We start from the raw sequence: 14,064 nt of genomic DNA, 5'->3' as shown, positions 1-14,064 counted from the left end.
GCTTTTCTTTGCCTCCTACAATTGCCCATGCATTTAAAATTAGACCTTAGTATTCCAGGTTTTTATATTAGCTTAAAGGCAACAAAACAGCTCCCTTCTTAGGTTCTGTTATGGATTCCATAAGGCATTTTTTTTTATGGTTATAAGTGCTCCTTCTCTAACATTAACTCTTGACTGACTAATTCATTCTATCTTTTCCATCCTTACTAAGATAGCCAGAAATCACTAGTTTCATTAGAGATGTAATCCCTTTTCCCTGCCTGACATACATATTCTGATTTGAAAAACTAATTTTTGGTGTAAATCAAGAGGGTGGACTCTTGCATTCTATATCTTTTTTCCAGAGAAGGATGCCAACTTTCCACCCCAAACTAAACTTCTTAAATTTTCTTTAAAAGGTTTGACTAATAACAGAGTTGGTTATTTAAAAAGCACCCTCTAGGAGTAACTCTAAAGTCTTAAAAGTAGCCATTTCAAGTTAAGATACTGTTCTTTGATCCTAGTTGTGTGTCAAATGCCTAGTAAGAGGACCACCTAGAGTATGGGGAAGTCCAGTGTCCAACAATAAGGACTGGGGAGGTGCAATGAGTAGAAAGGGATTCCGCCATAAAAATCATTGCAGGTTTCATTAATCATGCTTGTTAAGATGTAAGGAGACACCCGTCCTTAAGGATATAGATTGATTGTTCCAAATAAAGGAAACAGATGCAGATATACACAGTTCCACTTCTGTCTTTTCTTCCATCTTTCTTCTCCAGGTACAAATTGAGACAGCATAAGAGAAAGTGCAGTGCTGGCAAGTCTCCCTTAGGATTTTATGAGCACTGCTTACTGTGCTAAGGGTACTACTAAATGTGTAAAATTTTAAAAAGGAGGGATTAAAATAATAAAAAATAATATATGGCCAAACCTAACAATAAGATGCCTCAGAATTGGGCCTTAAAAGACTCCACAATTGCAACTTTGGTATTTTAAGTCATTTTTGTTACTTTTAAACTGATTTTGAGTCACTGCAGTTTGTCTAACAGGGAAATTTGGATTCTATTTTGGTCTTTAGCTGGGAAGGGATGATATATATTAAAACAGGAGGTTTAAAAAGATCTGTTGTGATTTGCATAAAAATTAAAGGCCCTGAGTTTATCTTGTTGCTTTCCCTAAGGAAAATTTTAACTTAAATGTGGTTTAAAAGCTTTTTCTATGAGTGCACTCTTGTTGTTTTTAATTTGTCTGTATGTGTATGTTCATTAGTCTTGCATTTATGATTGTTCGAGAATTCCAGGTCATTTATGCATGCTTACATTGACATCTATGGCATGCCTAATTTAAAACTTTTTTTTTGCATATGTGTGTTTAAATAACTTTAAAGTGTTTCTTATTATAGAGTTAATATAAAGGAATTGCTGGTTCTGTTTTCTTCTCTCCCTCACCCCTTCTGTTACTACTTTTTAGAAAAACCAGGTTTTCAAGGTTTTACTTCAACGAGGCATTATTTTATGGACAATAATGTTGACTTGTTTCATCCTATTTTACATTCAACTCTTTCATAATTGGATGTGTCTTTAAGTTACTTGTATAGATAGATAATTTAAAATTGCCTTTTTTCATGGGTCTATATTGTAAAATAAAGCTAATTGGAAAGACAATTTTATTTAAATTTAAAATTCTTATAAAAGTTACCTTAAAATACAAGTTACAAAGTCAACAAGTCAACAAGTAGAAAGGATATAAAAAGGTATTGCATATGTGTCTGGAAAAAAGTTAAATGGGAAAGAGTGCTATAGGATGAGAAAGAATTGAATAAAGAAAGGTTTGTCCTAAAGTTTGTTCAAAATAAAAAGGGATAAGGAAAACCATCAGAAGGTCCTGAGTACGTCTTAAAAGTGTATGATAGATGGAGTTTATAAAAGTTTATGTGTATAATTAGGTTGACTGTAATTTAAGAGTTATCTAAGGGATTTCCTAAAGTCAAAATATTGCTTGTGAAACTCATCAGTGTTTTAGGAAACTGAGTCCTAACTAAATGTCTTTTCAGTGATTTTAATACATTTACCACGCTAAAATGTGTGGGCTGTATGTCTAAATTTCATTCAAATGTTATGCAAAAGTTTATGGGGTTAAAGTTATAAAAGTTTAAAGTGACCAACACTTGGTCAATTAAAAAAAAATTCTAGGGCTGGGATGTGTCTCAGTGGTAGTGCACTTGCCTGGCATGTGTGAGACCCTGGGTTTAATCCCAGCACCAAAAAAGAAGAGACAAAAAAAAAATTCTGTTTGGGGGCACTAACACTGTCTTCCTAAGCTTGTGAGAGGTCTAAAATCTTTGCTACTATTCACAATAGCCAAGTTATGGAAACAGCCAAGATGCCCCACCACTGACGAATGGAATAAGAAAATGTGGTATCTATACACAATGGAATTTTATGCAGCCACGAAGAAGAATGAAATGTTATCATTCGCTGGTAAATGGATGGAATTGGAAAACATCATTCTGAGTGAGGTTAGCCTGGCCCAAAAGACCAAAAATCGTATGTTTTCCCTCATATGCGGACATTAGATCAAGGGCAAACACAACAAGGGGATTGGACCATGAGCACATGATAAAAGCGAGAGCACACAAGGAAAGTATGAGGATAGGTAAGACACCTAAAAAATTAGCTAGCCTTTGTTGCCCTCAACGCAGAGAAACTAAAGCAGATACCTTAAAAGAACTGAGGCCAATAGGAAAAGGGGACCAGGAACTATAGAAAAGTTTAGATCAAAAAGAATTAACCTAGAAGGTAACACCCACGCACAGGAAATCAATGTGAGTCAATGCCCTGTATAGCTATCCTTATCTCAACCAGCAAAAACCCTTGTTCCTTCCTATTATTGCTTATACTCTCTCTACAACAAAATTAGAAATAAGGGCAAAATAGTTTCTGCTGGGTATTGGGCGGGGGGAGAGGGAGGGGGCAGAGTGGGTGGTAAGGGAGGGGGTGGGGGCAGGGGGGAGAAATGAACCAAGCCTTGTATGCACATATGAATAATAAAAGAAAAATGAAAAAAAAAAGATATATTCATAATAACATCATTGATATTAGGCAAAAATTGGAAACTACTAAAATGTCCAGTAATAGTAGAAAAAGTAAACAAGCCATGAGACATACGCACAATGGAATGCAACAAAGAGAACAGGAAAATTACAACTGCACATGGCAACAAGAATACATCTTGATAGTCAATGAAAGTAGCCAATAAAAGGATACTCTATGGTAGCATTTAGATGAAGTTCAAAACCAGGCAAAGATTTTCATGGTGAATTTTTCCTGTGGTAGTGATTTCATGAATCTACTTATGTGATAAAATTTCATGGAACTATACAATAAAAATGAGTACATGGTGAAAGCTGAATACGGTCTGAAGCTAGCTAAGTAATATTATTTTACCAACATCAAGTACATGGCTAACGATGCACTGTGGTTCTGTAATATATCACTGAGAGAAGAGAAGCTGTGTAAAGGATACAGAGGAACTCTCTGTAATACACTTACAACTTCTTGTGAATCTAAAATTATTTCAAAATAAAATGTTTTTTAAAAACAGAAAAAAAAAAGAGACTGTAATAGGGCTGTTATTCCTTTTCCATTTGGGAAACTGACTACTATCAATATTGCTCAGACCTCTTCTCCTATATCTACTGAATTTGATGCATGGATTGTAATACCCTGTGGGGATCTTGAGAAGCAGTGTTGCAGCCAGACTAGGGTTGAGACTAAATATATGTGTGCAGACTCCACCCTGGGTTATGAAAAGCATAGTCACAAAGGTGGTTACCACCTATGTTCTGATATGATAGGACTTGATGGGGTGGATGACTACACCTGAGGAATATAGCTCACCAACCTATGACTACCCCACAGAATCGGGAAAGGATAATTGGGGAAAGAAATTAAGGTATAAAATCAACTTAAGAAAGTTACTCCCCCTCCCAATTGTCAGTCCCCTTAGGATGCAGCTCCCTTAGGCTGACCATAAATGATCCCCATTTATGACCACGGAGCTATCTGTCTTAAAGTGCTATGGATTAGGATCTAATCTTATTGGGAACACTGATCCTATAGGTTCATTTCTCTTAGAATTGCTCAAAGTACCCACTATCACAGCACCCTCTAATGCTCTGTCTCCAACACTATCCCACAGTTCTGTCATGATCAGACCGGGATAACGGTAGTGAAAATAAGGATCTAAGACAGACTATAGCTACTAAAACTGTTATGGGGAAATGAATGCCTGCCTGAAATGGATTAAATATTCTGTCCACACTTTAAACAAAAGCAATTGCTGTGTACGTGTGACAGGAAGACTGGAACCCCAAGTTGTCTCTTTCCTCTGGGATGGATCACTGACCCTGCTGGTATGGCATATATGATTTGCCTTTTCCAAGAAAGGACAGCCTGTGGCAATGGGTCTTGCAGGACCTTGTCACTACTGTCTCCTGTGATTAATGACCATAACAGACTAAAGCTGCCTTAGTTGATTAGACCCTTATCTCGAAGCTCTAACTTTGCCTCTTGCCTCTCTAGGTGTGTGGTGGGGGAAGGGCCAGAATTTCTGGGAAATGCATCTGGGTGCAGCGAAGGCTGATCCTTTGATGAGATGAGCAATAAGTCTACTCTAACTGTCGCCAGGGAAGATGTCTGGTGGTATTGCAGTGGACCTTTACTTGAGACTCTTACAGTCAAATGGAGTGAGACTTCACACTAGTCCAATTGGCTATCCCTTTCACCCTGCCATTCTGAACATCCAAATCTTCCCTCACTGTGTCTACACTGATGCCACTGGGGTCCTGTGAGGAGTCCCTGATGAATTCAAAGCAAAAAATCAAATAACAGCAGGATTTGAATCAGCATTAATCTAGTGGGCCACTATTAATAAAAATGTGAATTGAATTAACTGTATCTACCATAACCAACAGATCAGACAATTATACTAGGGATGCAGTGCAGGGAATTGCAGAACAACTAGGCCCCACCAGTACGATGGCATGGGAACATGCCCTAGACATGATTCTGGCAGAAAAGGTGGGGGAGGGAGGAGGGTATATGTCCTGATTGGGGATGAATGTGCAACATTCAAAGTGTGTCACCATCTTTGCTGCTTGGAGTTCTGGATTCTTGTTCACTGAGCTCCAAAATTACCACTGTGTCAGGAATAAAAATGAGGACCTATAGTCTGCTCCTCATGCTTGCTGTGCCCATGTGCCTGTGCACCCTTCTGCAGAAGTAAATTTTGTCTTGCCGATACAATTCTCCATTTCTGTATCTTCGTTTGTGACCCCAGCGGTCATTGGGGGTCCTATGTCTAACAGTAAGTTTCAGATGGCTTATTCAAACCTACTGAGGTCATTCTGAAGAGAAGGGTGGGGCTGTTAGGGTACTTGTGATAGGAAGCTAGTTTTAGATCTGTGCTGCATGGTTGGGTATAGTTTAAAAAAATATGTTGTCCTCCCTGTGAAGAGCAATGTATCAAATCTGTCTGTCAGCACTGGCTGCCTCTTAGCCCTTTTCTCACCCATTGAGTAGTTCTAGCAATAACTACAATTTTCTCTGGACTGATGTGATTAAGGAATAGGTTTTAGTCCTATCTTGTAGATTATTGGAATTGAAACCTGAAAATTTTAAAAAAATCATATAGTCATGTTATTTCATGGGTAAAAAAATAAATAAAGAGTAATCTAGATGGGGTGAATTTGATCAAAGCACATTATATGCATGTATGTAAATATTATAATGACAACCCTTTGCATAATTAATTTATGCTAATTTAAAAATAAATAAAATCTATTTTATTTTTAATTGGCACATAGTAATTACCTATGGGATGCAGTGTAACATCACATAATGTGTAATGAACAGATAAGGTAAATGACAAGTGTATCACCTCAAACACTTATCTTGGGCTGGTAGAGTGGCTTAAGTGGTTGAGCACCTGCCTAGCAAGTGTGAGAACCTGAGTTCAAACTCCAGTACTGCCAAAAAAAAAAAATCAAGAATGAGAATAAGCAGGGAACCAGTGGCTCATGCCTGTAATCCTAGCTCCTCAGGAAGCAGAGATCAGGAAGATCACAGTACGAAGACTGCCTGGGCAAATAGTTCATGAGACCCTATCTTAAAAAACCCTTCACAAAAAAGGGCTGGAGTGGCTCAAGGCATAGGTCTAGTGCCACACACACACACACACACAAAAACCCCAAACAAAAATCACTTATTTTTCCTTGTGATGGGGACATTGATAGTTGTCAGTCACAGTCATCCTGCTGTGCTATAGAACATTAGAAGTCATTCCTCCACTGCACACACTATCCACCCTGTCTCCATCCCTCCTCTCCCTCTCCCACCCTTTGTAACTAATATTCTACTCCCTATGTCTATGGGATCAACTTCCTTTTTTCTTTTATTGATGGGACTGGAGTTTGAACTCAGTGCTTCACACTTGCAAAGCAGGTGCTCTACTGCTTGAGCCACATCTCCCACTCCATTCTGCTCTGGTTATTTTGGAGATGGAGTCTCAAAAACTATTTGCCTCGGCTGGCCTTAAATGGTGATCCTCCTGATCTCAGCCTCCCAAGTAGCTAGGATTACAGGCATGAGCCACCAGAACCCTGCAGGATCAACTTCCTTAGCTCCCATAGGTGAGAACAGTAAATATTTGTCTTCCATGCCTGATTTCTATCACTTAATAAAATGTCTTCCAGGTTCGTCCATGTCGCTGCAAATGACAGGTGTCATCATTTTTTGGCTGAATAATATTCTATTGTGCTGCAATATACACGTGTCTGTAGATATCTCTTTGACACACTGGCCTCTCAAGAAGGGATATTGAATTTTATTGAGTGTTTCTTCTGCATCGATTGAATGACCATATGTTGTTATTTATTCTGTGATGTGATTCAATATCTTTATTGATTTGCATATGTTGAACTATCATTGCTTTCCTGAGATAAGTAGCACTTGATCACGTGCATAGTCTGTTTGATGTGCTGCTGGATTTAACTGACTAGCTTTTTGTTGAGAATTTTAGCATCTGTGCTAATCAGGGATATTGGTCTGTAGTTATCTTTTTTTGTGGTATCCTTGTCTGGTTTAGGTTCCTGGGAAATGCTGACCTCACAAAATGATTCTAGAAGGGTTCCACCCTCCCATTCAGTAGTTTGGAATAGTTTGACAGTTGGCATTAACTCTTCTTTAGAGGTTTGGTAAAATTTAGCAGTGAAGTCATCCAGTCCTTCACTTTTCTTTGTTGAAATGATTTTATTTTTTTCCTTTCTTTTTGCTTTTCTTTATTTTTAACTGATAAATTAAAAAATAAAAATTGTACATATTTAAGGAGTATCATGTGAAGTTTTGATGTGCATACCTTGTATAATGTTTAAATCTGGTGATCTGTCTCCTCAAACATTAATCATTTCTTTATGGTAAAAATGTTTAAATCCCTAGCTTTTTGAAATGTACAGTTCTTTATTGTTATCTGTAGCCACCATACTGTACCGTGGCACAGCAGAACTTCTTTCTCCTCTCTAAATGCAATTTAGTACTACTGATCAATCTTTTCCCAGTCCTCCTCCTCCCCATAGTCCACAGCCTCTACCAAGTACCATTCTACTTTCACCTTCTATTGGATTAACTTTCTTAGATTCCACAGGAGTGAGATCCTGCAATGCTTGTCTTTCTGTGCCCAGTTTATTTCTCTTAACAAATGATCTCCAGTTCCATCTATGTTGTTGCAAATGACAGCTTTTTTTTTCTTTTTTTCAGTGCTGGCAGTCATTCTTTTTAATGGCTGGATACTATTCCATCGTGTTTATTTACCTTTTTTTTTTTCAGTACAGGTTTTTTCCCCCCCTGGTATTGGGGTTTGAACTCAGGGCTACACCTTGAGCCACTCCACTAGCCCTTTTTTGTGATGGGTTTTCTCGAGATAGGGTCTTGTGAACGATTTTTCTGGTCGGGCTTTGAACTGGGATCCTCTCGATCACCTAAGATTATAGCCGTGAGCTACCAGTTCCCAGCCCACATTTTCTTTATCCATTCATCAGTTGGTGGATGCTTAGGTTGTTTGCATTTCTTGGCATATTGTAGTAATATGGGGTGCAGATGTTTCTTCGACCTGCTGATTTCATTTTCATTGGATATATATCCAGTAGGGGGACAGGTGCATTATATGGTACTTCTTTTTTTAATTCTTTGACAAACTTTCATACTGTTGTTGAAAGATTTTTATAAATGTCTTAATGTCATTGTTTTTACTTGGTTTGGGTTTTCTGTGTATTTTGGTTCATTTCTGCTAGGTTATAGGTGCACAGAAATTAATCTTTTTCTTCAAGGTTATTAGTTTATAATATATCTTTTTTTGTCTGAGTTTACTTATTTGAGTCTTCTCTTTTTCTTGGTTATTTTAGCAAAATTAGGTTTGTCAATTTCAATTATCTTTTTAAAAAAACCCAACTCTCATTCATTTCTGTTCTGATTTTCATTGGTTCTATCCTTCTACCACTTTTGGGTTTATTTTGCTTTTCTAGTTCTTTGAGTTGTATCATTATTATTATTATTATTATTTTAATGCAGGCACTACTGCATAAACTTCCCTTTTAGGATGGCTTTTGCTTTATCCTTTAGGTTTGGTATGTTGTGTCTTTATTTTCACTTGTTTCAAGAAATTTAAAATTTTTAAATTTCTGTCTTGGTTTCTTAATCTGTAGTAATTCAAGAGAATGTTCTTAATTTCCACGTGCTTGTACAACTTCTGAATCTCTTGTTGGTTTCTAGTTTTATTCCATTATGGTCAGAAAAGAGACATGCTATGGTTTCAATTGCTTTGAATGCGTTGAGACTTGCTTTCTACATATGTTATTCCTACTTTTTAAGTAGATCCCTTTTTCATTGTATAGTGTGACCTTTGTCTCTTTTTACAGTTTTTTACTTAAAGCATAAAGTAAGTATAGCTACTGCAGCTGGCTTTTGCTTCTGCTTGCATGGTATACTTTTCCCATTCTTTCACTTTCAGTCTAAGGGTGTCTTCACTGGTGAAGTGAGTTTCTTGTAAGCAGCATATCATTGGGTCCTATTTTATTTTTTGGTGGAACTGGGGTTTGAACTCAGCTTCATGCCTGCAGGTGCTCTACCATTTGTGCCATTCCTCCACCCCATCCTTTTTTTTTGTTTTGTTTTTTCTTTTTGAGATACATTCAGCTAGTCTAAATCTTCTAAATGAGGATTATTTTATTTTATTTATTTTTTTGCAGTACTGGTGTTTAAACTCAGGACCTACATCTTGAGCCACTCACTTTTTTGTGATGGGTTTTTCCAAGTTAGGGTCTTGAGAACTATCTGACAGTGTTGGTTTGTGGTTTGGTGGTTTTCTGTATTGATAGAATTTGATTCTCTTTCTCTCTTATGCATCTACCTCACTGGTGACTTTTACACTTTTCTATGTTTTCATAAAGGTAGTTATGTCCTTTTTCTCCCCTTGTAGGGCCAGTCTAGTGATGGTGAAGTCCCTCAATTTTTTTTTGTGGTACTGGGGCTTGAACTCAAGGCCTCACACTTGCTAGGCAGGCAATCTACCACTTGAGCCCCTCTGCCAGCCCTTCCTTATTTTTTTGCTGTCTTGGAAGATTTTTTTTTTCCTCCTTCATTTGTGAAGGATAACCTTGGTGGGTATAGTATTCTTGGTTGACAATTCTTTTTTTTTTTTTTCCAGGACTTTCAACATGTCATCCCACTCTCTCTTGGCCTATAAGGTTTCAGCTGACAGGTCTGATGTTAGTCTAATGGGGATTCACTTGACACTTTAGTTGAGAATTCTGTCTTTGACATTTGATGAAAATATGCCTCAGAGAAAGGTTTTTTTGATCAAATCTATTAGGGGCAGTTTGTGCTCCCTGGACTGAATGACCATGTCTTTCTCAAGACTTGGAAAGTTTTCAGTGGTTATTTTGTTGAATAACCTTCCTTTCCCTTTCCTTTCTCCTTCTGAAGCCACCATAATGCAAAAGTTTATTTCCTTAATGGTTTCCCATAAATCTTGAAGGGTTTCTTCATTCTTTAGATTTTTTTTTTTTATTTCAAGTGATCTGTCTTCAAGCTGAAAAATTCTTTCTCTGCTGCAGAGGCTCTCAGTTGTATTTGTGATTTTTCTTATTGTAGTACTTAGCTTCAAGATTTCCATTTGAAGGCTGGTGGAGTGGTTCAAGTGGTAGATCGCCTGCCTAAAAGTCCCAGGTTCTAAGTTCAAACCCCCACACCACCAAAAAAAGATTTCCATTTGGCCCTTTTTATGATCCCCCTAGTTCTTTGCTGAATTTCTCATTCATCTATTCCACTGTGTTCCTAACTTCATCGAATTATCTGTATTTTTTTTTTTTTGATGGGACTAGGATTTGAAGTTAGTGCTTTGTGTTTGCTGAAAAGCGGGCACTCTACTGCTTGAGCCAGTCCCTTTTTCTCTGTTATTTTGGAGATGGGGTCTTGCAAACTATTTGCCTGTGCTGGCCTTGAACTGTGATCCTCCTGATTTCAGCCTCTCAAGTAGGTAGAATTATAGTGGCTCCCAGCTGTATTCTTTTGTAGATAATAAAATTTTCTCAAAATCAATTTTTTAAACTATTGTTTGAGTGATTCATTGATTTCCGTTTTGGGGGGCTGTTGCTAGAGAGCTGTTGTGTTCCCTTGGAGACATCATATTGTCCTATGCTTTGATAATTGTGTCTGGGGGATCAGTTGCTTCTATCAGTGGAACCTTTCATCGTAAAGGCTTTCTCCTGGTGATGTGTCCTGGGGTATTGGTTCACTTTGGATCCAGGTGGATGCTTCAGCATACTGTGTAGGTTCTTCAGTTCTAATCAACACTGGCAATGTCTTTGAGTGTCTTAGTGACCTAGGCTGTAGGGATTGTAGAATGGCACCACCAACTAAGATGTAGGTTTCTTGGGTGGGGAAGGTTCACTGACAGCTCCAGGTGTAGTATGACTGGTTGCAGGTGTTGGGGGTGTCTGTTGGTTTTTGTGGGTACATGAGAGTGGGGGCTGATTAGGTAGGCCCCAGTGGGTACAGCAGAGCATGGTTGATACTGAAATGGTACTCCTGTAAGTGTCTGAGGACCACAAGGGTGACTTTTCTGGGTCTCTCGTCCCTGACCTAGTAGGCTAAGGCTGCACAGCTGTTTCATAGGGCTGGAGATGTATGGTAGGTGTTACCTGTCTGCTTCTCAGGCCTCAGCAGGCTCAGCTTCTGAGAACAGGCTTTTTACTTGCTTCTTGGGAAGATGGGTGAGGCTGCCTGCCTTGGCAGGCCAAACCACTCTGGGAAGGTTTCTGGGAGGCTTCCTGGGATTGTGGGTGGTGGAGGCCACCCATCTGCTTCCTAGGACTTCTGTGGTCAAGCTACTCAGAGTGAGCTCTCCACTATTTCTTAGGACAGAGTAGGGTAGGTGAGGCCATCTGGCTGTTTTTGCAGGGCTGCGTTGTTTCATATGTCTAACTAGAAAAGAGAAGTTATGGGTGCACTGTGCTAAGGAGTTTTTGCTTCAGCTTCCTTAATTTATCATCAAGTTTCCATCAGCAATTGTTACATTTTAATTAACGCACAATTTTAAATGACAATTTAGAGTATCATATAAGCATCAGTAGAAAGTAACTGAATTTTACCTAATGATTTTCGTTAATAAAATGGGAGGAGTTTACAGATGACAGCTGTTCATATCTTGGTCGCTGAGTATTCCCCCAAATCTTTTCTGGAAACCTGTTCTCTCCCACTGAGTTCTTAACCTATGCACAGGTGTTTAAATCACAGGTTATTTCCTTGACCTAAGTGAAGCCAAGGAACTCTGTTCTGACATTTTGGAGTGAGTTCAAGAGGTTTTAGCCTAAGTGTGGCTGCTCTATTGCAGCGTTGAAAAGTCAGGAGCTGATAGTTGTTTTCCTCATGTGAATTGAGAAATGGTGTGAGCTGGACTGCAGTGCAGTGAAAAATGAAATGAGGGTAGAGGAAGAGGTAGAGGACACCCCTGGATCACCACACTCCAGTCCACTGCTGAAGCCCACTCTAATACCAAATCTGAAAGACATACACTTATTCTTTAAACCAATCCCCCTTTTTCTTCTTCTTACTCCTCTTCTGCGTCTTCCTTTCCACTCTTACTTACAATTAAAATAATTCTACCTAGCAATCATGAGGCCCTGAGTTCAAACCCCAGTACCGCCCTCCCCGCAAATAAATTTTAACTAGCACATCACCTAGTCTAGAGATCTTAGCGTAGAGGATGAGAAATAATTTGCTCAAATGCTTCATTTTCAGTGACAGAGCTGTGACTAAGAGCCTAATCTCCTGTTCCCTCTGGTGGGATTTTTTTTCCAGATAATTCTAGATAGAAATTTGTTGAGTGGCTTTAGCTTTCTGCTTCTTTGCTCAAGTAATCTGAGTTAATGACTGGAAGGCCGTATTCGGTGTGGTGGATTCTGTGAACTGCTCAGGTATCCCTTCAGAAGGCAGCCATTTCCCTAGCTCCTGGAAGTGTTGGCTGCTGAAGAGCCCAAACTGTGGCCCTTTCCAGTTTTTCACTTATAAGAACAGCCTCACTGAGATGATGCCTCTTCCCTGGGCAGTCAGTCTGCCCTCAATGCCAGAGAACAAAGGCCCAGTCTCCTTGCCTCAATTCAGAACAATCTTGAAGGCCATTTCAGCTCCAGCCCCCTTTGCAGCTGCATTATAGTTCAGCTGCTCCCTCTGGCCAGTTTTGGTCCCCTCACTTCCTGTAACTTCCTTCACTTCCTGTTGCTTCCCTCACTTCCTGAGAGCACTCCTAACTTAAACTTCCCCCATGCAAATCTCTGAGTCTCTCTGGGAATCACATTTCCAGTAGCCTTTTCACGTTTTCATTGCCAGAGTAAAAGATTGAGGGGGGAAAGGGGGAAAACTACATAGTTTGTGACAGAAGCCTAAGGTCTCCCAAGTACTCCTTCACCACCAAAATCTTGGTTTTCTCATCCAGTTTATGGTGCTAAGTGTTATTTTATACCTAGTTATTTAAGGGGCTGAAACACATTGTACTGCATATTTATTATATTTTACACACCACATTCTAATAAGCTGTGTAAGATCCTATCTCAGAAAAAACCCTCACAAAAAAGGGCTTGAGGAGTGAAAAAAAAAAAAAAAGATTAATGGAGGTGGAATGTTTTGATTAACAAATACATGAAAATAGTCTCCATCACCTTCCACAAGCCCATCATGCCCATTTTTAACACCTCCTCCCTCCTGTCCCTATCCCTTCTCCCCTTGGCCAACCACTGATCATATTTTTTCTTAGGTAACTACCCAGCAAAGTCTGGGTTATATGTGAGTATATGCTTAACTTTTAAGCAACTGATGGACAGTTTTCCACATTTGTTCTGCAGTTCTACATTTCTACCAGCAACCTCTGAAAATCTGTTTCTCCACATCCTCAGTATTGGTGTGTTTAGTCATGCCACTTTTGGCCATTGTAACAGATGTGTACTAGATCTCACTCTGACTTTAGTTTCCAGTGACTGAGTTCAGCAACTTTTCACATGCTTATTTTCCATTTGTATAGCTTTTCTTTTTGGCAGTACTGGGGCTTGAACTCAAAGCCTCACGCTTACTAGGCAGCACTCTACCACTTAAGCCACTCTGCTAGCTCAACTTGTCTTTTCATTCTCTTAAAAGTTACTTTTTTGGAACAAATTTATTTTATTTATTTATTTATTTTTTTTTTGTCAGTACTGGGGTTTGAACTCAGGGCCTTCACCTTGAACCACTCCACCAGCCCTTTTTTTGTGTGTGTGATAGGGCTTTTGAGATATGGTCTTGAGAACTATTTGCCTGGGCTGACCTCAAAACTCGATCCTCTTGGTCTCTTGCCTCTTAAGTAGCTAGGATTACAGACATGAGCTACTGGAGCCCGGCAACAAATGGTTTTTAGTCTTGATAAAGCCTAGAGTTACACAGCAAAATCCTTTCTCAAAACAAACATAGCCAATGTTACTTCCACCTGGATATCTTATCCAAA

This window comes from Castor canadensis, chromosome 16, assembly GCF_047511655.1.
Source record: "Castor canadensis chromosome 16, mCasCan1.hap1v2, whole genome shotgun sequence".
NCBI lineage: Eukaryota > Metazoa > Chordata > Mammalia > Rodentia > Castoridae > Castor > Castor canadensis.
This window is presented reverse-complemented; position numbering follows the sequence as displayed.